The following is a 17,700-nucleotide window of genomic DNA, read 5'->3' as shown; positions in this document are numbered from 1 at the left end:
TATATATATATATATATATATATATATATATATATATATATATATATATATATATATATATATATATAATTTTAGTATACCGCCTAATTTAATAGGCCTAATTTTAGTATACCTTCTTTTCTATTAACTTTATAGTTACTTTTTGAATAAGTTTGTTTGAAAAAAAAAAACCTACAATAAGATAAAAAGCTTGCTTTGCTTAACCTGTATAGATTAAGTAGTTTCTGTGCTGTACAAACAACTCTCCCAAAAATCAATAGCTAAATCAGGACTGGGAAATATTCTGTTCTCTGCTTTGCCAACATAAAGATTCAACCCTCTAAAATCTATTTCTTCTAACAATGGTGAAAATCTGTGTTAGCAAACATCCTAACCAAGAAAGAAATAGTGAAGTAAATCCAATCAAAATATGGAATTAGACTTAAAAATGATAGTTGTTTGATGCTAAAATGGTTTACCTAAAAATTCATGGATGTGACAAGAAAAGTGACTTGAATTTGGTGTTATTAAGGAAAGTTCATAATTAATTTGTTAGCCTGTGCTGATTAAAACTTTTAAGACCTAATTTTATTTTTTTTAGTCATTATCTGATGGAAGGACAGAGAAGAATTCTTATACTTGTCACTTTGTTATCCCAGTTCTTTAAAACTTTACATAAAGATTAGCTTTGGCTTTGCTTTATCTTTTGTTAGGTTTGGTTAGTTTAAAAAAGATGCATGGAATTTTGAAGGGCCAAGGGTGAATAGCAGTGGCGTAAATACAAAATATTAATAGCAGTGGTTAAATATTTTTTTTTAATGAGTTTTTTTTTTAATGAGCACTGGCAAAAATAATGTATTTTTAATAAATTTTTTTTTAATGGCATGAGTTATAACAGAATACAAAATTTCTATAATCTCAATTTCCCACTAATTTTTATTTAAACACGTTTTTTGACACACGTGCTAAACGCTATCAATAAAACAACTTATTTTGCCTCAGTTTACAGTATCAATTTCAAAAGACTTTAATCATTGAATTGAAAATATGGGGATATTGGAAAACTTTTTATGTTTTGAGGATTGTTAAAGGAAAGACTTGATGATAATGGTTCTACCCTCTGATAGGATAAAAACTTGGATCATTACACATACTTTAAAGTAACAATTGTTTTCCTAATATTTCTAATTATGAGGTGTAACAAGGCTAAACAAATACCGAGTTTCAAATAAAGTGAATACACCATTTGATGCATTTATTTATGCTGATTACAAATATAATAAGTATTTCTATTGGAAATGATTTCACGCCTCCCCCCCCCCTATTTCGGCTATACCTAACCAAACCCGAAAGGGGCATAGATAGGGGGGGGGGGGCTGAAATACATTTTTAAAATAGATGGTTATTATATTTCTAATAAGCAAAAAAAAGGCATCAAATGGTGTATTCACTTTAGTCCTAACTCAATAATATGATTTGGTATATATTGACCATAAAAATATTGTATGAATAGTCTATGACAAAGATATAATATAGAAAAAAAATGAGGGTAAAATTCTACTTTAGCTACTTTTGGCTATCTTGGAAAGGGGTTAGGTTAGAAAAATGAAACTTTCAGGGGTGGGTCTACAGGCTGAATTATGTCCTGGGAAAGTATTTTCAAGTACCTACCTCCACTCCTTCTCCCTCTAGAGGGTCCTGACCTTTTAAAATCTTTGTTTATAAAAGTGGAACCTTGCAAAATAAATCTTCTGCTTAAATGAAGTACAACAAAATCATTTTCAGCTTCACAACTTTGCTCAATCCCAATTTATGAGGTTTTAAAGATGTGTAAATACATTTCCGAAATTGTGAAAAAAAAGCTTTGATATGGATTAAAATTCTATTAAAATAACCGAAATTGCATTTTTCAGAACTGAAGCTACAGTAAAAGAAACTGATAACAGAAAATTAAGGTAAAATGTTGTTTTTTCAAAATTTCAATAGGTATAAACCTGTCATGTCAGCAAATTTCAGTAAACTCTAGAGGGAGAAGGAGTGGAGGTAGGTACTTGAAAATACCTTCCTGGACATACTTTAACCTGTAGACCCATCCCTGAAAGTTTGATTTTCCTAATCTAACCCCTTTCCAAAATAGCCAAAAGTAGCTAAAATAGAATTTTACCAAAATGAGAAAGGAAGAAAAGTTATGCAGCTTTTTAAATTCCATTTAATTCCCCTTACAAGTATACCAGCTGCTGCTGTTATGATTGTACCCATCCCCACTTCCTAATAGTGCTATATATGCCTATAGCACTAGGCTACATATTGCTGATTTTGTTCTTTTTTTATTTGCTTTATTTAGTATTATAAACAGTACTTATGGGTTATATAATACACACTTGAAAAGTGAAGTTTTGTGAATGCTAATGAAATAAAACAAAATATGACAAAAATACAATACCTTAGTAACAAAATTAGGCTATGGAAACTTTAACAAAGAATGATGGAAGGGGGGCCACACAGAGCTTATTATATTAAATACATAAACTAACCTAATCAGAATACAGACTAAATATTAAATTGAATATGGCTATAATGTAGTTTCCCACCAAGCCAAAGCTAATTGTCCAAATATCACCATATTTCTAATTCAATGCTTAAGTCTTTTGAAATTGATGCTGTAAACTGCGACAAAATATGTTGTCCTATTGATAGGGTTTAGCATGTGTGTCAAAAAACATGTTCAAAGAAAAAGTTGTGGTATATTGAGATTATAGAAATTGTGAATTTTGTTATAACTCATGCCATTAACAAAAAATTTATTAAAAATACGGTATTTTCGCCAGTGCTCATTATAAAAAAAAACTAATTAAAAAAAAATATTTCACCACTGCTATTAATATTTTGTATTTACGCCACTGCTATTCGCCCTTCGCCCTTCGAAATTCCGTGCTTCTTTTGTAACCTAACCAAACCTAACCAAACCTTACCTAACCTAACCACTGTTATTAATATTTTGTATTTACGCCACTGCTATTCGCCCTTTGCCTTTGCTATTCGCCCTTTGCCACTGCTCTTAATATTTTGTATTTACGCCACTGCTATTCGCCCTTCGCCACTGCTCTTAAAAAAAAAAATAAAAAGACCGGCATCAACGCTATCTATAAAAGAACTTATTAGGCGGCAATTTAAAAAACTTAAGCATTGAATTAAAAACGTGGTGATATTAGGAAACTTTTTCTCTTTTGAGGATTTTTAGAGGAAAGAGAATCTAGGCTACAATACACTTTAGCCTAATAGGTGCATCTTGAAGTTTTTGTTGAACTATAGTCTAAAACAACTTTAAAAACAAAACTAAACTAAAAAGTAATCTCATAAGACACTTTTATTCTACAATTTACCAGAGCTTTCATTAGCTTACCAAGTATTTGAAATTGAAATGGATGGTTCCTCCTCTCTTCCTGCAACGACTCAGGAGGCTTCTTGTAATCACTATTATAGCCTACTTGGTTTATATAAGATGTATCCGATTAATATCCTTTAAAAACTTGCATATCAATTTAAGTCCATCAGCACAGTCACTGTTCAAGCCCACTCCACTTAGTATGTCACTACTCTGTCGAATTCTTTTTTCTCTAATAAACTGTCCAATATCCTTCCTCTTCTCTTCTGTTCCAGCACATTCGAATAACAGATGTTCTACGGTTTCCTCATTTCCACAAAATGCAAATCTCGGATCTTCATTATAGAAACAGGCTCTATATTTCTGAATTCCTGCATGACCTGACTTTAGTCTGAATATCACCCTGGCTTCAGATTTACTTAGCAGTCCATATATTTTCTTTTCAAATTGCCTTTCTTTCTTTTGTATAACTAACATATTTGTTGAGAACACACGGCTGTCCTCGAATGTCTTTATTCTCAATTTCTTTATCAGTTCTCCAATTTGATTAACCATCCTGGGCGTGATATCTACAAATGTTTGCCCATCTTCTGTGGATGCTTGTTTTGCTGCAGTATCAGCCATTTCATTTCCATTAATGTTTGCATGCCCCGGTACCCAATCCAATGTGATGGTTACTCCCTTTTTCAGTAATTTCTGTAATTCCTCATGGCAAAAGATCACTTCAGGAGCTACTTTATTTGCTAGATAAATATTCTTGATTGCCTCCAAACCACTTGTTGAATCCGAACAGATTCTATATTTTTCACCTGTGGGTCCCAAATCTATTATGTATCTCACTGCTTTGGCTGTTGCAACTACTTCTGCTTGAAAAACTGTAGTTACATCACTTAATTTAATCAATTTAACTATATTCTTGGAGGGAATTACAAAAGCAGCCCCCACTCTATTATCCAATTTGGATGCATCTGTGAAGATATCCACAGTGTCAAGATATTGCACTTCTTTTGTCATCTTGACTGATTGATCATAATCTAGATTATCCCCCTTTTCAAATTAAGTATTGCAATGGTATGGGATGGATTTCCACTGCGGGGTTATGAGCATATTGGAAATTCTCAACATTGATGTCAACTGACAATCCATTTGAAACTCTTCCGTTATCTCCTTTGCCCTCACAATACCGAATAAGTTTTTCCCATGAACACCACAACCATCCCTCTTTTAGCATTCTTGATTTAAATGGATTCGACTGGTCAGATATCCATGTCTTCCGTAAGAACTTTAATGTTGCTATGTCTGTCCTGCTACCTAGCTTCTCAATCCCACTTTCTGATTCGAGAAAGCTCCGTGGAGTTGTCTTTCTTGCTCCAAAAGCTGTCCTTAAAGTACTGTATTGAATAGTTTCCAGCTCCTCTAACAAGGACTTAGACGCTGCCATATCAATTATTACTCCATATTCCAATTTCGCTCTTATGTATTTTATATAAAAGTCCATCAAAAAGTTGGGCTTTGGCCCAAAGTTCGCTCCACATAACATTTTCATAATATTTAATCTTTTGGCAAATGTTTTCTTTAACTGTCTGATATGAGCTTTAAACGTCAGCTTTCTATCAATGGTAATTCTAAGCCATTTAAATTTGTTCACGGTTTCAATTTTTTCCCCATTTAGAAAAAGACAAAGAGCAGAGTACTTTTTTGTTCGCGTGATTACCATTGCTTTGGTTATCTCTACCGAAAACTGCACACAATTTTCCATGGCCCACGTTTCCATTAATTTTATTTTCTCCTGGGCCACTCGTTGCCCCTCCTCAACACTATCACAACTATCCACATTGTATTATCATCAGCGAAAATCCCAGCTCTATCCTCTCCTGTATCCAGTGGTATGTCAAATTTACTTATATTGTAAAAATCTGGCCCCAATAAGGAGCCTTGTGGTACTCCCCATTTTCTCAGGACTTTTCTTTCAGAATATGCTTTACCCACTTTTTCTGTCACTTCTCGTTCTCGTAATTAATAATAAAAAAATCTTAGTATACGTCCTATAACTATTGCTGAAATCACTACTACTATTATATGTCGATGAACCAAACTATCAAAATCACTACTCACATCAAATAAAACTGATAAACAGATTTTCCTATATTCCTAACAATATACTGAATCATATACAAATATTTGCAACACTTCTATAGTAGATGTGTTCTTTCTAAACCCACATTGATCATCTTTCAAAGTGTTTGTTCTTTCCACTTTCCATGTAAGCCTTAACCATTCTTTCATAAAATTTTCCTAACACATGAAGTAGAGTAATCATCCTTAAGTTTACCATTTCTGGATTATCTTTGCGTTGTTTAGGAGTTGTAGTAACTAACTCATCCTTCCACATTTTTGGAAATTTTCCGTCTTCCCAGGCTTTGTTAATAATTTCTAACAATGTTTTTATCCATTTGTCACTTAAATGTTTGACATACTGTTGGTAAATCATGTCTAAACCTGGTGCTGTTAATGGTAGCTTTCGAATCACATTCTTTAACTCTTCTACCGTAAAATATCTGTTATAATCCATATCATTTTCTATCCAATCTCTTCCAATCACTGACTCTACAAAATCTACTGCTTTATTCGCTTTTTCTTGTTCTTCCACTAACTCCTCTCCATTAACAGTCAAGGGTGGGTTACCATTATCATCTGTCTTCCCTGTAATCAGTTTTTTCACTGTTTTGTACACTCTACTTGCAGGCTGTCTAAAATCCAACCTCTCCACGAATTCTTGATACGAAATTTTCTTTGCTTCCACTGTTTGGTGCCTAAAGACTGCATATCTTCTTTGACACATTCAAAAATTTTCAACGTTTGGAAGCTGATTGTACCTTCTTCTTGCCTCTATTAGCTTTTTCTTTGCTACTGTACAGTCATTGTTCCACCAAACACTCAGTTTGCGGTGAATAGGACCTCTTTTAATTTTTGGAGCTAGTTCTTGTGCTATGTCTAAGAGTGAATTTTGAAATACATCTATCTTTTCATCGACATCTTCACAACCAGTCACCTGTGACTGAGCGTATGTTTCTTCTAATTTATTTGTAAAATCTTCACAGTTAATCTTCTTTAAATTCACTTTGCTAGTTTCTTCATGATTTTTGCATGCACTATTATCTTTAGAAGTCTCTACCATAATAGGAAAATGATCACTATATAGGGTGGATTCCATGTCACTTGTTACTGATACTTTTGGTGCCAATGAAGCTGATCCTATGGCCAAGTCTATGGTCACTGATCTTCCTGTTCTGTTATTGATTCTAGTTGGTCGATCCTTTGGAGTAAACAGGCATAAATCTGAGTTTTTCATTAAAATTCAAAGATTGTTCTCCCATTTCTATTATCACTTCCGCATCCACACCAAAGACCGTTGTGTGAATTTAAATCACCTATAATCATTAGTTTCTCTCCTCCAGACACTGTTTGTATAATTTTTTCTAGACCTCGATCACTTAAAAGTAAATGACCGTCTTTGATATAAATATTGAATATATTCAGCTTTTCTTTGTTTTTAAGATGTATTTTGCTTCCAACAATCTCCATACGATAATGTCCCTGTATTGACAAATGAATTGGAATATAGTTGATTTCCTTGTTAATACCAATAATCACTCCACCTCTCTCTTTATTCCATCTATCTAATCTCACTATATTATCTCTGAATGATGGATTTATATATGGTTTTAAATAAGTCTCTTGAATGCAAAACACGTCAATATTATTCTTAATGCAATAGTCTAGTACTAAATCCTTATTCACTTTAACTAATGATCTTGCATTCCAAGACATAATTTTTATTTATGATTTAACAGTCATTTATTTACATACTGATTCAAAATAAGGCTGCTGTTCATTTGCATGATTCCCAAACTTCCAGTAAAATTACAGAGTTTATCTACTTTTTCCCTGATAGGGCAAGTTTTCTATGCTTAAAATTTCTGGTGACAACACTAGACCAATCACAATCTTGTTTATAATATTACTCACTATTCTTTGCTGCATCTGACCAGTTTCTTTATCCCTAAGGGGCACGTTGATTTTTGCTTGTTCTTTATATTCCTGTTTGTTAGTGATTTCGGCATATGACCTGTAAACTATTTCAGCTCTTCTAAAACTCATTTGATGTCTTTCAGCAACTTTTAAGATTTTGGTATTCGTTTGTCTGACACTACATTGCATTGAAGTTGATGGGTGTTTACCATAGCAATTGATGCATTTATTTAAAGATGTTTTATTTTGTATATTGTTGTTCTTCATTTGACACTGTCCAGATATATGCTTGCCAACACGTCGTACGCAAATTTCTTCTTTTGCTGGGCAATATTTCTTTACATGTCCATACCTTTGGCACTTGACATTGTAGTAATTGTCTTTTATATTCATATACAATTCGTCTTCTCCTCCCCATCCATACAAACGGAGGAAGCAAATTATTTTCAAATGTTAGCAATATTGAAAGACTGTCTTCCATTTTTCTAGTCTCTCTATTAAATCTTTTTTGCCTTTTGGCCCCAATTATTGCAATTGGGCTATCTATACTATCTAAAATATCATCCTCTGAGACTTCAAGGGGTGCCCCCTTTATTATCCCTCTTACGGTCTCCACTTATCTCTTGGCCTGTATTGCCAAGCCACACATTTGACTGTGCTTCAACATTTTCTCATCTGAGCGGTAATTTTTAACAAAAATAGAGATTTTAATTCTTTCAGCCAAAACTTCGAACTCAAACTAGTTTTCTTTTAATAGTTCTTTGATGCACTTTGAGAGTCTGAAATATTCTGGGAATCTTTTTGATTCATCTTCCTCCTTTACTTCAATGATCATTCCGATCTTAAAAAGCTGTTTTACTGGAATTTCAAATTCTTTGTTGATATTTAGTGTTTTTGACACCCACTGTCTCCGTTCTGACTACATATTTATCTCTTTTCTTTCAACTTTTGGAACCTGGGATGAGTCTCTACCATTATTCTCTGATTTAAACTTTTTCGTTTGAGGTTGTTGACACTCCACCTCTGTAACTCTTCTTTTTGTAGCTGATTCGTCTATTTCAGTGTTCACACCTTCTGCAATAAAGGGATTAACACAATCGAACATGTCTATTTCCTGTTCATTATATGCTTCTCTGCTACTTGGTAAGGGCGGATATTCCTGATCAAGTAATGGACTATATCTATTTTGCGTGGGTACCATTGGTACATAGAATGATACAATGGGTAAACACATGTTGTTAGGGCTATTAGAGTGGAATGGTATAAACATTTGCCCATAATGGTTAACTACAGGCATTGTTGTTAGTTCTTGCATATTTTGGTAGCCATAGGGGATTTGGACCGGAGCCCCTGATGGCTCCATTATTGTCCACTTTCCTCTTCTTGCAACAGATATTCTTCAAGTCTTTCCAAATTGACAATATTGTATCTCCTTCCACACTACAGCTCTAGTCTGTCCTTCTTTATTCTGTTGCGATTGAATTGGATAACTTTAAAATGTCTCAAATTCCTAATTAGTAATTTACTTTAATCTTTTCTTCCTTCTTTATCTATAATTCAGATATTAATCAATTTCAAAGTGTGACCAGTTGAAAGGTTGGTAAGAAGTCTCTTACCAAGTATATTACGTGATCCCGCTTTTTTAAATTTGGCGCCGATAGAGTGAAATCACAGTGCGCTATTCGTCCTATACTTGTAAAAATGCCGCCGAAACGACCTCGCACGAGTCCGAAAAAAGGAACTGATCAGTGTTCAGTTTGTGGTTGTAATTTAGATGAAGAATAAAGTGCGATGAATTGTGGTTGTTGCAATCGATGGCTTTCTATAGATTATCTTAAAATGACTGAGCCGGAGTATGCTCTCTTAACAAAGATGACAAGGCGTATCGGATGCGAGTGGCATTGTCCTATGTGTAAAGGTGACAAACAAGCAAGACTAAATGCATTGGATATTCAAAATGTTATTACCAAATCCCTTGAAATGCTTCAACCAGCCCTAACGGTCATTCAGGATCTTGATGTGAAAATTAAAGATGCCGTCAAAATGTCTTTTAGTGAGTTTAAGCATGAAGTGATCGAAGACATGGATCGTAGATTTCAAGTCAATGAGACACGGATAGATACCCTCGAGCAAACGTCTGGCGCCGCCGTCAACCAGGACTTGCTGAATAGTCTTGTAGTCTCACAGGTACAGGCTTTAAAAAGCGATCTTGATAGCCACTTAGAGAACAAAATGAAGCAGTTATTAGTTGAAGATAGAGACAGACAGAACTGAAAACTGGGCCTTGTTGTGTTTGGAGTGCTTGCGAAACTAGATAATGGACAGTTTATGCTGCCGTATATTTCCCAAGACTGTAGCCTCCCCAATGTATCCATCGTTTAGCTAGCCTAAATAACCAAACTAGCTCAAACTCACCTATCATTTTTTCCGCTGTCAACCTTGAAACAAATAAATAAATTCTCCAGAATATGTATAAAAAGAGAAGGACATGTAGAAGTCAGATCAGAAGCAATGTATCCAAAGCAGACTGGACTAAAAGAACCAAGCTCTATGAAGAGACCCAAGCTCGACGAGCAAATGGAGAGACGGATATTGTGATTCGGGTTGGCAAAATCATATAAAAAAACTTAATACCTCCAGCCCCTCCAACACAGATGGAACTCTAAGTGGGCTGCCGAAACCTGTACATAGTATCTCTTCTAGTGAATTATTAGATCTAAGTGATACTTTTGCTAGCGGGGAGTTGGACAATAGTTTTTACAGTGCTAGATCTGGACAAACCATTGATTCGCCGAGTTCTGAAAGATCATCAACTCCCTCTGATAGTGGAAGCTCTGGGAAGATTAGTGCTCTTAGTGTTATTTTCAGCAATGTTGACTGTCTAACTTCAAAGTTTCAAGAAATTAAGTGTGTTATTACATCAGGCGCTTCAAATATTTATGCCTTCTGTGAAGTGAAACCAAAAAGGACTACTATCCCTCTGATGGAACATCAGATACAGATACAGTGATACAAGATAATCAGCAACCTATCAAAGCAAGAAGGAATGTGAATCGTCCTATACATCCGAGATACTTTCCAGGTAAGAAATATTAATATTGAATCTGAATATCAGCCTTACCTAGAACAAGCGTGGATATCAATAAACCTACCTGGTGAGCCAATACAGGTTGGTAAAATTTACAGAAGTCCGAGTTCCCCTAATTTAGAGAGGTCCTTTTTAGAAGTAGTAAAATCAATTGATAGAAAAGTAGCGCTGACAGGAAACCTGCTCATAGTCGGGGATTTTGACCTACCTTCCGTCCAATGGATAGATGGCTGTTGCTATTCTGGACATAAATCTGTTTTACCTTTTCTTGAGTGTCTAGCTAATTATTCACTTTATCAAGCTTTAATTTTTCCGGATAGGCACTGGGATGGCCACCCCACGTCTTTGCTTGATCTCGTAATAGTAAACGACCTTGAAACGCTCTTAAACGTGGCCCCGCTACCGCCCTTCGGTGCAAGCGATCATGCTGCCATACGATGCTCCCTTAGACTGTATCCAGAAAAATCAGTTTTTACCAAACATGTGTATAGAGATTACCATCTGATGAAACAAGAGTTGGCGGGGCAGGATTGGTCCTTTATCACTGAGAATGATGTTGATAAATTATGGAATATGATGAAGAAAATACTTCTAGAGGTCTCAGGGAAAATTACTGTATTAAGATGGGTTTGTAAACACAAAATTCTAGCATTTATAAACAAAGAAATAAGGAAATCCAGAAAGAAAAAGAAAAGGTATTTATAACTTTATATACAGAATGTCCACAAAAACAACAACTATATAAAATATACTTAGACGTGTAAAAAAGTCAGAAATTTAATACGAATTTTATTTGAACAGCATGAGGAGGCTGATGCAGTAGCATGCAAGTTAAATCCAAAACGCTTTTGGAATTATGCCTCAGCCCGTAAACCTGGTAGACACTCTGTTACGCGACTTATTGATAATGACCGTATAATAGATGACCCAATAGAAATTGCCAATGCCGTAAATAGGCAGTTTACATCTGTATTTACTTCACCTGATAATGCCCCTCTTCCAGACCCCTCCACCTATACCATCATAACCCCTATGCCCCCGATTACAGTCAATAGGGTAGATGTAGAGGTACGGCGCTACAAATATCAGAATCGACTTCAGAGGATAAACTATGTTATGGGAAGATGTTTTTGAAATCCCCCTTCCTCCCAAACTCATGTGGAACTCCCTTAGTGAAAAAACAGTAACCTCTACCAGCGTGGATGCGTTCAAGTCATCAGTGGATAGGGAGTAGCTCAACAAACCGTGGTGCACCATTTGGGACGCCGCAGATGATGATTAACTATCATCACTGAAGCTGGCGGACACAGGATTCGTCCTATCGCTAGCAAGTGCGATTTAAGGTAAGGTAATTTAAGGTAATGGACTGCCTCATAAAATATCCATGCAACCATTTCCTCTCTTCCCCATCCTGTATCACTCCCTTTAGGTCTATAAGAGTGTTATACCTATCTCTCAGATACCCCAACCATGCTTTTATATCAGTATGAGTTCTTTAAGGATAGTTACTATCAATAGCAAAGAGCTGTTGAGAAATTTTGGTATAAATAGGAATTCTGGCCTTCATACTTTCTAGGTCAGAAAAATTGTCTGCCCAGAGATTTATGAGATCAAAGTTTTCTTTCTCATTATTCCATTTTGGAAAGTGCTTCAGAATCTCCCTATCTTTTTTTGATAAACCCATGTTAAACTAAAAAATGGTCTTTTATACACTGCTTCTTCCCAAGTAATTTATGACTTTTTTGGGCATCTTCAATCTTCACTAGGGCTTTTTAAGGCACAACAGGCGCATGAGGCCCATGAGATGTGACTTTTTCAGGAAAAGTCCAATTCGGCAATCAAAAGCTGTCTTCACTGAAACAAAGTTTGGCCGACTTCGCCTGAAAAAGCCATAATGAAGAAAGGCCTTTAGTTGTCATAATTGTTCTACGCCTTTTGTCGAATCCATTAATGGTTGGGAATCTCAATTACAAGTAATTTAAGCTCGTTTCGTTCGCGTACAGTTTTCGGCGCTAAGTTTAAACTCCAAATTGGGTATTCAAAAATTGTTGCTAAGAGGAGTAAATATAACCATGAAACACAAGTGAAACTGTACTCGACCTTTTGCGATCACTCAATCTTATCTTTATCCGGTTTGTTTCAAATTTTCCTCCAAAAAGATCCAAGCTCTCCGCCCAGTGTATTTTCGGTATTGAAGATTTTTTATTTATTTACCACAATGGTATAAGAATAAAAAAATTGTGCAGAATTTTAGTTCTCCAGATATAACGGCAAAACTGGCCCTGTTACATGAAGAGTTGTCCGAGTCTGCTATTTCAAAGTTTCAACCATTTCAGGGTCTTATCCCATGTTTTTGTTCTAGTTGATTGTGTTTTGTTTTATTTTGGTCTATTTTTTTTTTGTTTAGGACTCTAGTTTTGTCTTGTTGTTTATAGTGGGCTAAAATAAATAATTATTATTAATAATTAATATGATACAGGTCGTCAAAAAGAGGAAACTTAGGAAGTTGGGACTTTTAGGGAAAGATGAAGGTGATTACCAATTGAGCGAGGGCATGCTGAGGGGGATGTCGAACTAACCTAAAGGCATTATGTTTATTTTACCACTAATGCTACTGTTACGACTGCTACTATTACTGCTTCTACTGAGTTTAACGGTATTAAGGTGAAACTTTCAGGGAGCACTAAGGAGGGTGCTGAAGTAAATCAAAACACACTGTATGTGTTCAGATTGCCAAAAGGATGTATGTGCAATTTCTCAGGAATAGTGTATTAAGTTTAAAGTTTCAGGGCGTGTTGAGAGTAGTCCCCGAAACCGAGCTGAAATTCAATTCAGTAGCGACGGATGTAATTATGCTTGGCAGCGGCATGAAGAAAACATTTTCATCGGCGCGCCGCCGAAAACTGATCAGTGACGTGCTGTCAATTGATCGGTGTTTGTTCTATTTTTAGAATTTTTCAATGGCATTGCAACGAAAAATAAAGGTGAGGCTAATCTCCGTTTCATGGCCCTTCAGCTAGAAGGTGCAGTGGGGATTAGGGGCCAGCCATCCTTTGCTTTTGCACACCCTTCCTGTTTACCTTCCCGATATGTCGTCAGGTACACATTTAGAGCTGGTTCGACTCTGGCTAAGCATACAGAATCACGCCACTGATCCCCGTTCCAAACTAAATAACCAGTGACACCAGAATTCGAACACCTGTCCTCACGCACAAAGGATTTAAGTCTAGCGTGCTAAAATTTGACCCGACTTTGGCTGAAGATTAGAAGATAGCTAATGGGCTTGGGACTTCTGAAAAGCTATATGAATATCGTCCTAGTTTTAGAGGTCACATTGCCAAATGGTCCTCCATTAGTCTCCACATATTATGTTACACAGTCCACACAAAAATGAGGGACTGTTATCCATTATTTCATTATCGAACCCAAGTTTTATGAAGTTGGGAAAGTCAGTGGATTTTCTTTCTTTGGGGAAGGAGTTCGGGAAATTCTCAAATTTGTAGTTTTTAGGGCTAAGTTTTCGTGAGTGGTTCTTCCTTTCGAAATGGAGAGAGGATTTAACTTCTAGTATCTCTTCAGCTGGAGAAATATATTTAAACTATGCATGTGAATAGGCTGTAAAATGGAACTTTACTCTCAACTACTATAAAGTATTTATTTTTTAGGGCAGTAAAAGATTATACTTATATTATACTATTAGGCGGTTTTTATGTAAATATGTTTATTTTGATAAGATTTATTATATTTTACGTTTTAGTTACTATTTTTTTTAAAGAAATTTTTCTGCCTTGGCCCAGTGGGTTCCGGGCTATATGAAACAAGGGGAATTCGCCAGGAATAATGTTTTTCAAGTGAATCCTCCTCTAAAATATACTTTGGCGTAAAAATCTAACGGTGGATTAAAATGAAGACGATAGTGAAAACGAATAGAAATCACATCGCCCAAAAAACTATGTCAAAGTAAAGAATAACATTAGAGCTTAAATAATCAGCACTTAATCTACATAATAAGGGGGTTGAAACTCCACAATATCTCACTGTCTCCTCTCACTTAAGAGTAATGTAATAAAAGTTTTGAAATAAAGAACGTCTCCACTAGTCGATGTTAGCTATACTACGGGCTAAGCATCGGCACTGTTTCTGTTTTTCAGAAAAAAAACACTGTCATAAATATAAGTGCTGGTGCTTGGCTTTTGCTAAAATTGTCAGCAATGACCTGCTGCAGACGATAGTTGTATAGCGTAAACAAGGATTCGGGTGGGCGAAGGTAAATGTCGTATACTTGACTTACTTGACTTGCGTCCCATCCGTCCTTGAAGGTCGTTTTGGGGCCTCTTGTTTAACCAGTTCATTGATATGCCTCCTGTATTTGCTTCTGTTGTCGGCCAGGCGGAGGAGTTGTGGCAGGTTGTAGGGTGAGAAAATTTCTTTCCATCTCTTCGGAGGGCAACCTCTGGGGCGAGAACCGTGTACTTGTCCATCAAAAGCTATCTTCAGGAGACAAATGCTAGCCATGCGTTGGGTATGTCCAAGCCATTTGAGTTGCTGTAGTTTTATTTTGTCCAGTATTGTAAATTTGACTTTCAGATTATGGAGAAGCTTGGGGTTGGAGATTTTGCCGTGGTAGGTGCTACCAGCGATACGTCGTAGGGATTTGGTTTAAAAGGCAGTTAGGCGACATTGATCGTCTGTTTTAAGCGTCCAGGATTCACAGGCATAGACGGCGATCGGAATAATGAGGGAGTAGAAGAGTCTCGTTTTGAGAATTGTTGTTAAGTTCTTATTCCTCCAAATGGGCATCAGAGCCTTAAAACTGGAGTTCGCAAGTGTCAGGCGTATACACTTGGCTTTAATTTTCAGCCAGATTCACAGCTATAGTTGCGGTACATATCTCCCCTCCACTTCCCCCAACCCCAACGCCCAGCACAGGATGCTCAATCTCATAATTGAACTAAGCTCTATTTTATAGTCCTGGTTATCGCGCTATTTATTTGCTCGTAATTTTGAATGGATTTTGACTCTGTAAGATTTAATTTGTTGTACTAAATTTTTAATATACATGATTTATTGAAATATTGTTTATTGATTTTCTATTAAATTGATTTGTTTTTGGGTTCGCCGATTTATATTGATAAATAGCATTGATATCAGCGGGCCACGTAAAGCCGAACAAAATCACAGGCAGCGAAATAGTGCTGCCTAAGTAAAGATGCAGGATAAGTCATAGTATTACCAAAGATTGTGTAACATTATACAGTGACATATTTCCCACATTTAAATAGCGATCGCATTTCAAATTTGAAAGTATTCGAAAAGTTAAAGTTGAAATTGTTAACTTATCCGTTAGGCATTGTTTGACAAAGAATATCCAGAAAATCTGAGCAATTCTTGGCATCATTGCGACAGAAACCTTAAATTAAGTAAAAATTGCCAGAGATGTCAATTGGGAGGGAAACTTGACTCCTGGAGTTTGAAAATTATCTTCTCCTTTGTATATTTGTTTAAGAAAACGAATTCTATAAAAATTACGCAAAAGTTTTTCTTGTGTAAATCAGGGTATGCTAGGTGTACGTTTCCGAAAGGGGATTACACTGAATATTGTTTTATGTCTATAATTCCCTTCACAAACAAAGCTCGGTCTCCTAGTATTGCATGATAAAACTGATAACAATTGAAAAAGAGGATGGGTTGGTGCCGCTTCTATGTGCACACAAAATTCGACAAGAACACCTCTTGCCCTTGGTGAGTTTGAACTCCCTTCACAGGAGTAAAGAACGCTTGGTTTTCGCTAGAAGTGCCCGCAAAACTTCCGGAAGACCTTCAGGTGGGCTGATCTGCCTATTAAAACAGAAACTAGTCCCGTTATTGCCTGTGTGTTATCGTGAATGTGAATATTTCATTGCAATCCGTTTTGCTAACCTAGTTCTTATTAATGTATACCTCTATTGGGACCAAAAATCATGTTCCTCTAACAAAGTATACTAAAGCATGTGCATCGCTAAAGACCCTTCTTGTTAGTGTTGAGAGCAACGGGCTGGATTGGGCCCTGATAGGCGATATGAACATTGATATAAACTCTACCTCAGCACGGACTGATTTATTTTTGGATTCGCTACCTAATGGCTATCGCGTTTCAAACAGTTCGTGGTAACGAACTGTAAGTAAAGATGCATCCCATTCATACATACACAATAGCGGTTCATTGTCTGATGTGTTGTTTCTTCTGGTGTTTCTGTCAGCGATATTCACATTGACCAGGATGAACGTGATTATGACCATCTGCCCCTTTCAGCCACTGTCACCATAAATACAACTTGGGCTGAACAGACCTTATGTGCTAACATGGGCGCCCATAAGCTGAATTCCAGGGGTGGGGGGGCAAACCTCGTCTAATTGGCACTTTTAATGCTATATAATAGAAATCTCTGAACAAAAATATAAAAATAAGGCAGCATCATTCAGCCAGGGGGGGGGGGGCGGGAGCCCCCCCTGCCCCTCCCAATGGGCGCCCATGTGTGCTAATTACCTAAAGTGGATAATCAAGAGACTGGAATAAAGTGGATTGGCGTCTATATCTATCAACCCTTGCTCTTCTTTTGTCTACGATTAAAGTTCCATTTAATTTACTCTGTAACAGTGTTATATCCCCACATGCTCGAGTTCAGCTCAAAATGTATTACAGCCAGATTGCATTCTGCCTGAAAAAGCTGAAGAAGTGACTGCCCCGCTTTGTCGTTTTAAGCTTAAGACGTTGAGGTTCGTTTTAAGCTTAGAGGTTCAATATGCAAATCTGACACTGGTTTAAAAATTATGAAAAATCGTGCAAAATTGTGGCTTAGAATTTGGGTAGCGTGTGGCCACCCTTTAAGGGGTCACCTTTTTGACATTAAACAGAAAACGAAGTTGGAACTTAAACGTTATCTTCATAAAGTAAGGTACAATGGTGTGGAATTTCCAAAGACCTCTAGTCAGTGGAAACAAGTGATTAATGTTCCGAAATTTGATTCACCTCCTAATGCCGATCGGATTAATCATTATAATAAGATTTTTAATATTATGAATTATGCGATTCACTCTCAGTTTGCTAGCCTCTGTTCTTATGTATTACCTGCGAGAATTTACCAAGGCCATGTGCCTCCCGTTTCTGCTGACCATCTGATTCGTTGTGTTAAGAATTTAAAATCTAAATCGTGTGATATTGATGGTATTAGTGTTT

The 17,700-nt window shown here is 36.2% G+C and overlaps 1 protein-coding gene and 1 pseudogene across 1 annotated transcript in view; one reads left to right on the top strand and one right to left on the bottom strand.

Moving 5' to 3' along the window:
* The window catches only part of LOC148949762 (uncharacterized), a 126,937-nt gene that overhangs the window by 29,160 nt on the left and 80,077 nt on the right, over window positions 1-17,700 (top strand). The gene's annotated exons all lie outside the window — the stretch shown is intronic.
* LOC148949763 (uncharacterized) lies at window positions 3,413-4,910 on the bottom strand (annotated as a pseudogene).

Source organism: Artemia sp. Qi Xiang Cuo, chromosome 8, assembly GCF_049724085.1.
Source record: "Artemia sp. Qi Xiang Cuo chromosome 8, ASM4972408v1, whole genome shotgun sequence".
Taxonomy (NCBI): Eukaryota; Metazoa; Arthropoda; class Branchiopoda; order Anostraca; family Artemiidae; genus Artemia; species Artemia sp. Qi Xiang Cuo.
Note: the sequence above shows the minus strand (reverse complement) of the source record. Positions and strands in the feature narration are given on the sequence as shown.